Source organism: Oncorhynchus nerka, linkage group LG4 (assembly GCF_034236695.1).
Source record: "Oncorhynchus nerka isolate Pitt River linkage group LG4, Oner_Uvic_2.0, whole genome shotgun sequence".
Lineage (NCBI taxonomy): Eukaryota > Metazoa > Chordata > Actinopteri > Salmoniformes > Salmonidae > Oncorhynchus > Oncorhynchus nerka.
The window spans coordinates 75,499,982-75,512,083 of record NC_088399.1 but is presented as its reverse complement, the minus strand read 5'-3'; the positions used below and the strand labels follow the sequence as shown (position 1 = coordinate 75,512,083).

At 45.4% G+C, this 12,102-nt stretch overlaps 1 pseudogene; it reads right to left on the bottom strand.

Moving 5' to 3' along the window:
• Nucleotides 1-1,032: 1,032 nt before the first annotated feature.
• The window catches only part of LOC115128801 (triple functional domain protein-like), a 141,183-nt pseudogene continuing 130,113 nt past the window's right edge, over nucleotides 1,033-12,102 (bottom strand).

Genomic DNA, 12,102 nt, shown 5'->3' with positions numbered 1-12,102 from the left:
GTTAGACAGCAAGCTAGAGGCAACTATAGGTCAAATCATAGCTAGTTCCAACATAGGGCCCTGGTCTAAAGTGGGGCACTGGATGGGGAATAAGGTCCTATTTGAGATGCAGCCCAGGTGTTTGACACAGCACACTTATAATCATCTCAATCATGAGAAACAGCTGTAATAGGATCTCTTTTTACATAAATAACTTCATATAAAAGGAGTTTTGTATTCAGATCATTAACACGATTGGCATCCTATTCCCTTTGTAAATGCACCACTTTTGACCTGGGCCCTGGTAGGGCTTTATTAAGGGAATAGGGTGGCATTTGGGATGCACTCGAGAACTCCCAATAAGACAAGCCCTCAGGAAGAGAGTGCCAAGTCTTGTTTTAACACTTGACACAGGTCACTTGTGGAAGCAGTAATCAGTGAGTGGACATGACCTATTTTTCAACAGTAGTCCACAATGGTCTAGATTAAACAGGTAGGTGAAGTTCAGAAACCCCCTGCATTTCCAGAGATCCAAGCCAAAAGTGGAGATCGTTATTGGCTTGTAGACTGGCTAAAGTTACCGTAACACCAGAATCAAACCAGACCATAACTTCCAGTCAAACAAAGTGTAAACAACCCTTTTTAGGGTTCCATAGCGTAAAACATTAGAAATAAAGTGAAATGTCATTCATTAATAAAAATATAATTAAAACAATAGCGTAGGACAGGGAAGGTAATGCTGGGACAACTTTGGTATATCAGTAAACTTCTATAGAAAAAGAAAAAGTGACAAATAAAAAATTATTCATTGATCTAGCCATAAGTGCCATGTAGAGGGTGACGGTTAGGTTACCTAGGAAGTGATAACCATAGGATTCGAATGTCCTATGGGGACACTCAAAATGGCCACCAGCACCCATTATGGCATCACTGACCTGAATGGGGATGTTCGTTCTACTCATTCTAATTCTATGGTGATGAGTTAACACCCCGACAGGGTCATAGGTCAAATAATGAGGACTACTACCAGCGGAGCTTGCAGTACCAAGTACATGCTTTTATCTCTATTTATTACATGTACAACAGATGTCTTCATAAATAGTTGCATAAAATGTTAAAGCCGCAACATTGCACATGATAAGAATGGGGGAAACATAACATACATTGAGTGCATTTACAGTATTCTGTCTTCCTGCTCCTTTTCCTCATTCACTCTCCATCCGATTGACCATCTCTGCTGCCACTCAGGCTCAGTCGCCCAATTGGTGATCTACTACATTTCATTTGCAGGATTATTTAGTCCCAAGAATGTTCTCAAAAGCAGGCGGCCATTTTGAAACAGGAGGGACAGAAGGCAGTTAAGAGTCTATATACAAAGTAAGGCTTAATCATCTTAAATCTGCGCAACACCATTTTTGTTTTCTAGTAAAAGCAAAAACAAAACAAATCATTATTTTCTGTTGTTGAGACTTTGCAGCAGTCAGCAGAATCTCTATCTTTACTTAGATTAAGGTTTCTTAGATTAAGTACATAAGCGCAGCAATTGGAAAACTCTGATTAGACATAAAACTATCTCAACAAAGTGGAGGAGCTCAGTCAATGGATGAGTCCTCTCCAGGCTGTAAAGTAGCGTAGCGACTTTCTACTGCTGAGCGTTTTTCTTCAATCTTCTTTTGAAATGTTAATTTGAGTTTTTTTGTTGTTTTTTTCAAAAACTTTTTTGAAAAGTTGTGAACAATGTTCTCTCTCTTTATACATTGGTTCTTTAAGAAAGGGGGTGTCTCAAAAGTCTTTGAGTCACATATTGTAAAAGCACAAAAACAAAACGGCTCTCTCTTTCTCTGGCAACAAGAGGGAAGGGATGGTTGCTTTGTGCTAACAGTAGCTTCCTTGACAACACTCTCTCCTCTGAAATCTCTGTTTGTTTGACTCTCAGTAAGATAGAGGACAAATATGTTACTCTATGTTACTATATGTTATTTTTCTTGTTTTAGATTTTTCTTCTTTCGAAAATCAGTTTTAGTGTAAACAAGCAAGCAGCAGTAGACTGACTGGTGAGGACATTGTCATCCTTGTTTTGATTGGCTAAGAACTCAGTGTGTGTTCTCTCAGGGAATACTCTGATTGGCTAAAGACCTCTAGGCCTACAGGCCATATGTTTTGATTGGTTGAAGGACCACAGGACTCTTTAAAACCACAACATATCTGAAAGAGGATGAGATCAGCGAATTTCATTTTTCCCCCACCTTATTCTTTCTCTGAGATGCCCAGTCACAAATCAACCCCTAGTCACTACCCCCTAGTCACCTCATATAGATCTGAAAGGATTTGGATAGGTCTAAGCAATATGGTTCTATCAATCCCGTCTCCACCTTGTCTTCTGAGAGGTTAGGTGGAAATAATATTGCTCATACCTATTAAATCTTCTTAGATCTACACAAGCAGCTAGTGGGAATGTAGCGAGGAGTCCGTTTGGGACTGGACGTCCTGTTCTCTCCTTCCTATTAGGGTGGTGGGAGGGGGCATCTCTCTCCCTCACTCAGGCCAGTGGCTGTAGCCGGCTGTGTAGTAAGCTCTGTACCCCTCCGATGGGCTTTGCGTCTGTCTGGTGCTTCCTCCTGTCTATGAACAGCACTAGGCGAGATGTGTCTAGACACCCACCTTCCACCCTTCCCTGTCCCTGGACGTCTGCTAACTTGGCCTGGCCCTGGACCCAGGGCTCCTGCAGACATAGCCCAGCCGGAGGCCTCCTGGACGGGTCGGCCCTCAGCAGCAGGCAGACAAACTCCCGGGCCCCCTGGGTCACGCCCTTGAAGTAGTGGTGGGGGAAGCTGAAGTCTAGCTGACAGATGTTCAGACACGTCTCCTCTACGCTCTCATCCAGGAAAGGAGAGGCCCCGCTCAGGAGGACGTAGGTCACAACCCCCAGACTCCAGAGGTCAGAGGTCAGGGCGGCCGGCTCCCCCAGGACCAGCTCGGGGGAGGAAAACTCGGGGCTTCCCAGGAGAGGGTGGATGTAGTGGGCACTGTTGAGCTGGACGGCATCCCCGAAGTCAGTCAGTTTGACCACGGGCTGGCTGGACGAGGTGTGGGACACCAACAGGTTCTCAGGCTGGGGGAGAGGAGGGAAAGAGGGAGGAGAAGGAGGGAGAGCGATATGGGGGAGGGAGATGGAGTATAAATAGAAGGTTTAGAAAAGAGAGAGGTGGAGAGAAAGTGAGAGAAAACAGAGGGGAGATATGGGATAGTATAAATAGAAGTGAGAATGGAGAAATTAAAAGGATAGAGATAGGAAGAATGGAGATATGAAGGAGAGAAATAGAAAGGAGAGACAGAATTGAAAAGAAAGATGATGAATACCACAGTACAGTACCTTTAAGTCCAGATGGGCTATCCTACAGTTGTGTAGGTAATGTAAAGCTTCTAGGATGTTCCGTAGGTAGCTGGCCACTTTCTCTTCAGTCAAATTCCCCCAGCTGACTATGTAGTCCAGAAGACGACCCTGGTCAACCCTGTAGAGAAACACACACGCACACGGGTCAAGCAGATCTGTGAGAATGTTGAATGCTACTCTGTGTGTGTGTGTGTGTGTGTGTATTCACATCTCCAGGACCAATCTGTAGCTGAAGAGGTCTAGGAGTGGATGTTGAGCGATTAACCAAAATGGAAATGGAGAAGAGACAGAAGAATCTGCGATGGAGAGGGATATAGAGCAGTTGCTTCGTGAGGTATCTCTACCTGAACATATGATCTAAGTGATTGATAGTTGTTATTCAGCAGTCATAAAATGCCTTATTTACTTTGTAGAGCTACTAAAATAGTGATTTTGAACGACAGCAATGGCAGCAGCTCTATAGAGATGAGATGATGACTTGGAATGAAATAATAAGGTCATCAAATAAAACAAATGTAATATACACTGAGTGTACAAAACATTAAGAACACCTGCCCTTTCCATGGCATAGACTGACCAGGTGAAAAATATGATTCCTTATTGATGACACCTAAATGCACTTCAATCAGTATAGATGAAGGGGAGGAGACAGGTTAAATAAGGATTTAAGCCTTGAGACAATGGAGACATGGATTGTGTGTGTGTGCCATTCAGAGTGAATGGGCAAGACAAAATATTGAAGTGCCTTTGAATGGGATATGGTAGCAGGTACCAGGCGCACTGGTTTAAGTGTGTCAAGAATTGCAACGCTGCTAAATTTTCACACTCAACAGTTTCCAGTGTGTATCAAGAAAGGTCCACCACCCAAAGGGCATCTAGCCAACTTGACACAGCTGCAGGAAGCAATGGAGTCAACATGCGCCGGCATTCCTGTGGAATGCTTTCGACACCTTGTAGAGTCCATACCCCGACGAATTGAGGCTGTTCTGGGGGCAAAATGGGGTGCAACTCAATATTAGGAAGGTGTTCCTACTGTGTTGTACACTCAGTGTACACAACAGCTGAAATATTTCATTCAATTACAGTAATGTGAATAAATGATGGTTAATAAGTGCTAAGCAGTAATGGGCAGTCACTACCACCATGGGCCTAATTGTTTTATTCTGTGTTGTTAGAGAATTCAGTCCACAAAATGCATAGTGCATTTCATGTAAAAAAATAAATATATATATTGAAATTGAAAAAACTTGAAACTTTTTTCTCATCGAACTGACCTCAAAAAGCACTAATCACTCAGCACTAGTGTGTGTGTGTGTAACTCACATCTCCAGGACCAGTACGTAGCTGCTGGGGGTCTCATACGTGTCCAGCAGTCTGACCAGGTGTGTGTGTTGTAGTCTCTGTAGCAGGCTGAGCTCCTGGGTCACCTGGTCTCTCTTCATCAGCTTCTTATTGACCAGCTTGACCGCCACCGTGCGTTTGCTCGACTTGTGGTCACAACGCTTGACCACAGAGAACCGGCCCCTGGGGCAAGGAGAAGAGGTTACGGTGGTCATCTTCAGGCTGATTCTTCATCATTATCATTGAAACGTCATTAACCCCTTAAGGTCGATGTCCCGCCCCGTGGTTATCAAATTAGCATAATATAAAAATGTGTTCGTTTAAGCTATAGATATGGCTTTGTTTTTTGCATTGGATGTGTCTCAATCCACCACAGCCACCTATGTAACACTTTCGCATTTGAGGTGCAAGATGACAGAGCTAGAGCGGTGTTTGTCAGACCATGAGACATACCGGAAATCGCTCTTCTCACAAAATAAGGGGTTAAATACATGTCAATAAAAAGAACACATTTTTCCTGATCTTTCTTATATCTCTCAGACACTTCAGAACAAACTTCCTTTAGGTTTTTTGGGGGGACTATCTTTTGTTCCATGTAGTGAATCTGTTATTCAATGTGTTTGTATGGGCTAACAGCAGTAAGGCCCAAAACATTTTTTTTTCATCAAATATATATACATTACAAGTCAAAAGTTTGGACACCTACTCATTCAAGGATTCTTCTTTATTTTTTACTATTTTCTACAGTGTATAATAATAGTGAAGACGTCAAAACTATGAAATAACACATATGGAATCATGTAGTAACCAAAAAAAGTGTTAAACAAATCAAAATATATTTTATATTTGAGATTCTTCAAAGTAGCCACCTTTTTCCTTGATGACAGCTTTGCACACTCTTGGCATTCTCTCAACCAGCTTCACCTGGAATGCTTTTCCAACAGTCTTGAAGGAGTTCCCACATATGCTGAGCACTTGTTGGCTGCTTTTCCGTCCAACTCATCCCAAACCATCTCAACTGGGTTGAGGTCGGGTGATTGCGGAGGCCAGGTAATCTGATGCAGCACTCCATCACTCTCCTTCTTGATCAAACAGCCCTTACACAGCCGGGAGGTGTGTTTTGGGTTAGTGTTCTGTTGAAAAACAAATGATAGTCCCACTAAGCGCAAACCAGAAGGGATGTTGTATCGCTGCAGAATGCTGTGGTATCCATGCTGGTTAAGTGTGCCTTAAATTCGAAATAAATCACGACAGTGTCACCAGCAAAGCACCATCACACCTCCTCCTCCATGCTTCACAGTTGGAACCACACATGTGGAGATCATCCGTAAACAAGGCGGTTGGAACCAAAAATCTCAAATGTGACTCATCAGAACAAAGGACAGATTTCCACCGGTCTAATGTCCATTGCTCGTGTTTCTTGGCCTAAGCAAGTTAATTTTTTTATTGGAGTCCTTTAGTCGTGGTTTCATTGCAGCAATTCGACCATGAAGGCCTGATTCACGCAGTCTCCTCTGAACAGTTGATGTTGAGATATGTCTGTTACTTGAACTCTGGATTTATTTGGGCTGCAATCTGAGGTGCAGTTAACTCTATCTAATGAACTTATCCTCTGCAGCAGAGGTAACTCTGGGTCTTCCTTTCCTGTGGCGGTCCTCATGAGAGACAGTTTCATCATAGAGCTTGATGGTTTTTGTGAAGGCACTTGAAGAAACTTTCAACGTTCTTGAAATTTTACGCATTGACTGACCTTCATGTCATAAAGTAAACTGTCGTTTTTCATTGCGTATTTGAGCTGTTCTTGCCATAATATGTGCTTGGTCTTTTACTAAACATCTTCTGTTTACCACCCCTACCTTGTAACAACACAACTAATTGGCTCAAACGCATTATGAAGGAAAGAAATTCCACAAATTAACTTAACAAGGCACACCTGTTAATTGAAAAGCATTCCAAGTGAAGCTCATGAAGCTGGTTGAGAGAATGCCAAGAGTGTGCAAACCTGTCATCAAGGGAGAAGGTGGCTACTTTGAAGAAAAATACATAACACCTTTTTGGTTACATGATTCCATATGTTATGTCATAGTTTTGATGTCTTCACTATTATTTTACAATGTAGAATATAATTTTAAAAAACGGAAAAAATATTGAATGAGTGTGTCCGAACTTTTGACTGTAGATTTTTTTTATACTTCAAGGAGTCTTAAAATTCTAAATCAAATACCAACATTATCCTTGCTATGACACCTTCTTAAAATGTTTTATATAGCTTAGCAGTACCCCTCCCCTCCCCCAGCTTAGACAGGGTTTTTAGACTCTTTAGTTATGTACAAGAGAACACACACACCTAGGGGTGTTAAGAACAGTGTGTACTGTACCTGCCCAGCTCTGCCACCTCAGTGTAGTGGGACTCAAAGTTGTCCTTCCAGCTCACCCTGACCCCATCATTGGACACAGCTACACACAAAAGTGGAATAGTACAGTTAGAAGAGCCAAGTCATTTTGACTCAATATGAATTTAAAATATCTCTGCCATTTTTAAAGTCATGCCCCCCCTCCGTACTTGACTTTTCCTAAATATGCAAGTCATTTATCGTTACATGACATTTATTACTGCTTAATTACTGTCCTGTGGCAGTATGTATGTACGTGTGTGTGTAGTCTTACCTAGCACTCTGAGGATGGCTGAAGATGTCACTGAGCCCAGGTCGTTAGCGGCGACGCAGGTGTAAACACCGTCGTCCACCGAAGACACACCTACTATCCTCAGTGTCGCCTCGCCCGTCTCACTGTCACACACACGCACACACACACTTTAACAGCCAATAACCTTATTGTTTCACTGTCTCACAAACAAGTGATACCTCTGTGTAGTGTGTGTGCCTGTCACCGTGTGTATGTGTTCCTCTGGGTGTGTGTGTGTCACTCTCTCTGTGTGTACCTGTAAGCGATGCAGTGGTGTCCATTGTTGTTCAGGGTGGTCTGGTCAGGTCCCCTCCAAGTGACAGTAGCTTTGGGTCGGCCACACACCTTACACCTCAGAGTCACACTCTCCCCGTTGTCACACGTCACCTCACTCAGGGGGACCAGGAACTCTGGTTGAACTAAGGGTCAAAGGTCAAATGACATCATCACTGAGCAGCTGAGAGTGCCAGAGGTTGTGTCAAAGTGAGAGCATATCATTTATTTACATTCATTTGTTTGTTTTTAACTGTGTTTTTCTGTTCATTCTTTGATTATTATTTAATATTGTACAATAAAATGTATTGTTTGTATGTGGAAAATGGTCATGTACGCAAACAATATATGTAGATCTGTATATCAATTTTGTTATATTGAGGGGATCTTTATTGAGACTACACAATGAGAGACTTACCATCATAGATATAGTTGGGATTTAGAAGCTGAAAAAAACAGACAGCAAACCAAACATCAGACATCATAGAAGTACGTTTTGTGTCGTTCTGATATTCTTGGTTGGTTACTAGTAACACATCAACAATAGCACAGCCTAGCTCTCTGATGTGGTGAACATTCATCCTAGCCTATTGCTTATACCAATCCAAGCCTCTCCGAACCTCCATAAGTAGGCCTGCCTAGGCATCATGGGTAGGGCTAGTGGTCGTTAAGGACTGGACAAAAATGATTGATGATGATATACCTTTACAGAAACCTTATTGGTTAGCCCATCTCTGGACTTCCTGTAACCGTTTTCCAGCTTGCTCTCTTTCTTTCCCTCCTCTTTCTTCTCAGACTTCTTGCGGATGCGCAGGGTGGTGTGCCAGGATGAGGACTTCCTGTTTACCCAAATAAGTACAAAGTTGAAAGGTATATGATATACTACTAATCAATAACATATATGTCATCATACCACACAATTCCTAGTTTTAGGCTAACAACATTTTGTGTGGTGTCACACTAAAATCCTTCCCACAGTCTCTTACTTGATGGTTCCGTCTGGGCAGTCGGGGATGATGGTGGAGGTGTGTCCCAGAACGTAGCCGGGGATCCAGCCCTCGGCGGCGGGGCCCTGTTCTGTAGCGGCCCGGAACACTAGGAACATGTTCTGTTGGTTAGAGGCCAGGATCTGGACCACCTCTCCCTGGGAAACACTGATCTCATCCTCCTTCAGGGCCACATAGTCCTGAGTCACCAACATGGTCGACATACTACTGCTGCTGCTGCTTTCACTCTGTGGAGATGGGGGGAGGGAGAGAGGGGGAGGGAGAGAGGGAGGAGTGGTGGAAGCATGTTGAATAACTTGCAAGAAACTCACTCACTCCCTCACACACACTCACCCCCCCCCAACACACACACGTGGATCAATCCCCTCATCAGTAACAGGCCAAACACACAGATTCTATCATGGCGCACCAACCTACACACACACACCTCACACTCACAACAAGGTTTAGGTAGAGAGGGAAGAGGACGGACAAAAAGCAGCAGAGTGAAGAGGAAAGAGATACTATTTGAGTAGAGCTTTAGATACTCCTCCATGTGACTGCTGTGGTTAGCCATCCATTCACCAGTTTAACAAAATAACTTACACACCTCCGTGAGAGAGAGAGAGAGAAAGAAGAAAAAGAGATTGGCACCACTCCTCCTTCGGAGAACGAGTGAATACGATGGAGATGTACACACTCAGGTGGAGGTGTTGAAAAGGACTTTCAGTTTCAGGCACCTCGTCAGAAGCGTTGTTAGAGTTAAATAGAAATGCGAGTCGTTGTTAAAGACTGAAGTGTTATAAAAGCCTTGTTAAAAAAAGAGGAGAAAAAGTCTTCAGTAGAGTTTAGTAGAGTTGTATTAGAGCGTACAAAGCGGTGCAGCGTTGTTAGAGACAGTGACAAGAGACACGTAGTAGTAACAGTAGAGGACTACGAAGTAGTACAGTAGTAGTGGATTACTACTTGGAGTGCAGGTAAAGCTTGGTTAGAGAGGTGGGTTGTAGAGTAGTTTAGTACAGTTGTCAATTCGTTAGATGCGCAGTAGTAGTAGAAGAGTACTACTAGTAGTAGTAGAACATGTAGTAGAACATGTAGTAGCAGTTTAGTAGAGCCATCTCCAGTGGGATGCAGCAGGACACAGGCAGACAGGACAGGTCTCCCGTGGGTGCTGGATTAGGCAACCAGGAGCAGGAGTAGCACTAGGCCGCACTGAAGCCTGGGCAGCGGGTACATCTCTTACCCCGTTGCTCTGGGTGGACTGCTCGCTGGTGGATGAGCACGTACTCATGCGGTCCGCCTCCTTGCTGTGGGTGGAGTGTCTGTGGGAGCCTGTCGCGGACTGAGAGGAGGTCTGGAACGTGTTTTGGTTCTGCCTCCCCATGGTCTCTCCTGTCTCCCCTGGGAAGGTGAAGGAGCCGGGCCGACTGGCTGGAGAACCAGGCATGGAGCTCCAGAAGGAGCCAGAGCCAGACTTCAGGCCAGGGCTGGGAGGGGGAGGCGGGAGGGCGTCTTTCCCAAAGGCGGGAGTTGCCAGGGGGGAGGCCATGGGGGAGACGGTGCCCGGGCGAGGCTTGCTGGGGGTGGAAAGAAGCACGGGCCCAGAGAGAGGGGCCACACTGGCCCGGGGAATAGGGGGGATGGGAGGGGGCTGGTCGGTTGAGGCCGAGAACGTGCGCTTGCCCTGGGGACTGCCCCCCTGGACCCTCACCCCACGCTGGGCCTCCCTCGTGTCCCTCACCCCCCCCGCTAGAGCCTGCGACCCAGGGTTTGCTGAGACGGCGTGAGGGAGCGAGGAATGAGGGGGGAGACGAGGGGAGGAGCCTGAATCACAAGTGAGCAAAACTGAGTGAAGGGAGGGAAACATCTTAACCAGGGAAATGTCAACACACACACCCTCTGTAATACTGGGAAAGGCCATGCCTACCTGACATCTTGTTGGGGCCGTCTGGGTCTGCGGCCCCGGGTGGTGTGGGTGTCGCAGGGGCTGGGGCAGGCGGGAGGGCTGAGGGATCCTGGAGGGCCTCCTGGAGGAGCCAGCTCCGCCCTGGGGACCACCTCCAACGAGGGGACTACCTACACCGAGGGGACCAGTGAGAGGCACACCCTGTAGACCTCCAACAGGGGCCACACTGGGCATGACGCTCCCCACTGACGGAGCGTCGCTGCTGGGTAGACATGGTCCGTCGCTAGCCTCTACAAGGATCCTCTGGTACTCTATAGGGGAGGTCAGAGCTGGAGAGAGAGTGAGAAAGAGAGGGACAGAGATTGAACAAAATATTAACCTTTGCAGTATTTATTTTGGCTACATCACAAACCACAACATTTCAAAATGGACTATTTTGGAATGAGTTAGGCAAAGGGTTTATGTGAGTGCGTGTACCGTTGAGGAAGTTGCGTTGGCTCTCCAGTATCTGGCTGATCTGAAGGGTCCAGACCTGACGCACTCCCAGGTGGGAGGAGTGGAGGACGAAGGAGTCTACGCTGCTATTGGTCACCCGAGAGGTCAACATAAACTTACAGGGGTCACCGTCCACACTGTCCTCCAACCCCAGACAACCGATCTGAAGAGAGAGAGGAATAGAGGCAGAAAGAAAGAGTTAACACACCTTCATCAAGACATTGAGGTACATTGGATACAGCACTCAAGGCTTACATTGAGGGTTGGATACAGCACTCAATGCTTACATTGAGGGTTGGATACAGCACTCAAGGCTTACATTGAGGGTTGGATACAGCACTCAAGGCTTACATTGAGGGTTGGATACAGCACTCAAGGCTTACATTGAGGGTTGGATACAGCACTCAATGCTTACATTGAGGGTTGGATACAGCACTCAAGGCTTACATTGAGGGTTGGATACAGCACTCAAGGCTTACATTGAGGGTTGGATACAGCACTCAAGGCTTACATTGAGGGATGGATACAGCACTCAAGGCTTACATTGAGGGTTGGATACAGCACTCAAGGCTTACATTGAGGGTTGGATACAGCACTCAAGGCTTACATTGAGGGTTGGATACAGCACTCAAGGCTTACATTGAGGGTTGGATACAGCACTCAAGGCTTACATTGAGGGTTGGATACAGCACTCAAGGCTTACATTGAGGGTTGGATACAGCACTCAAGGCTTACATTGAGGGTTGGATACAGCACTCAAGGCTTACATTGAGGGTTGGATACAGCACTCAAGGCTTACATTGAGGATGGATACAGCACTCAAGGCTTACATTGAGGGTTGGATACAGCACTCAAGGCTTACATTGAGGGTTGGATACAGCACTCAAGGCTTACATTGAGGGTTGGATACAGCACTCAAGGCTTACATTGAGGGTTGGATACAGCACTCAAGGCTTACATTGAGGGTTGGATACAGCACTCAAGGCTTACATTGAGGGTTGGATACAGCACTCAAGGCTTACATTGAGGGATGGATACAGTAC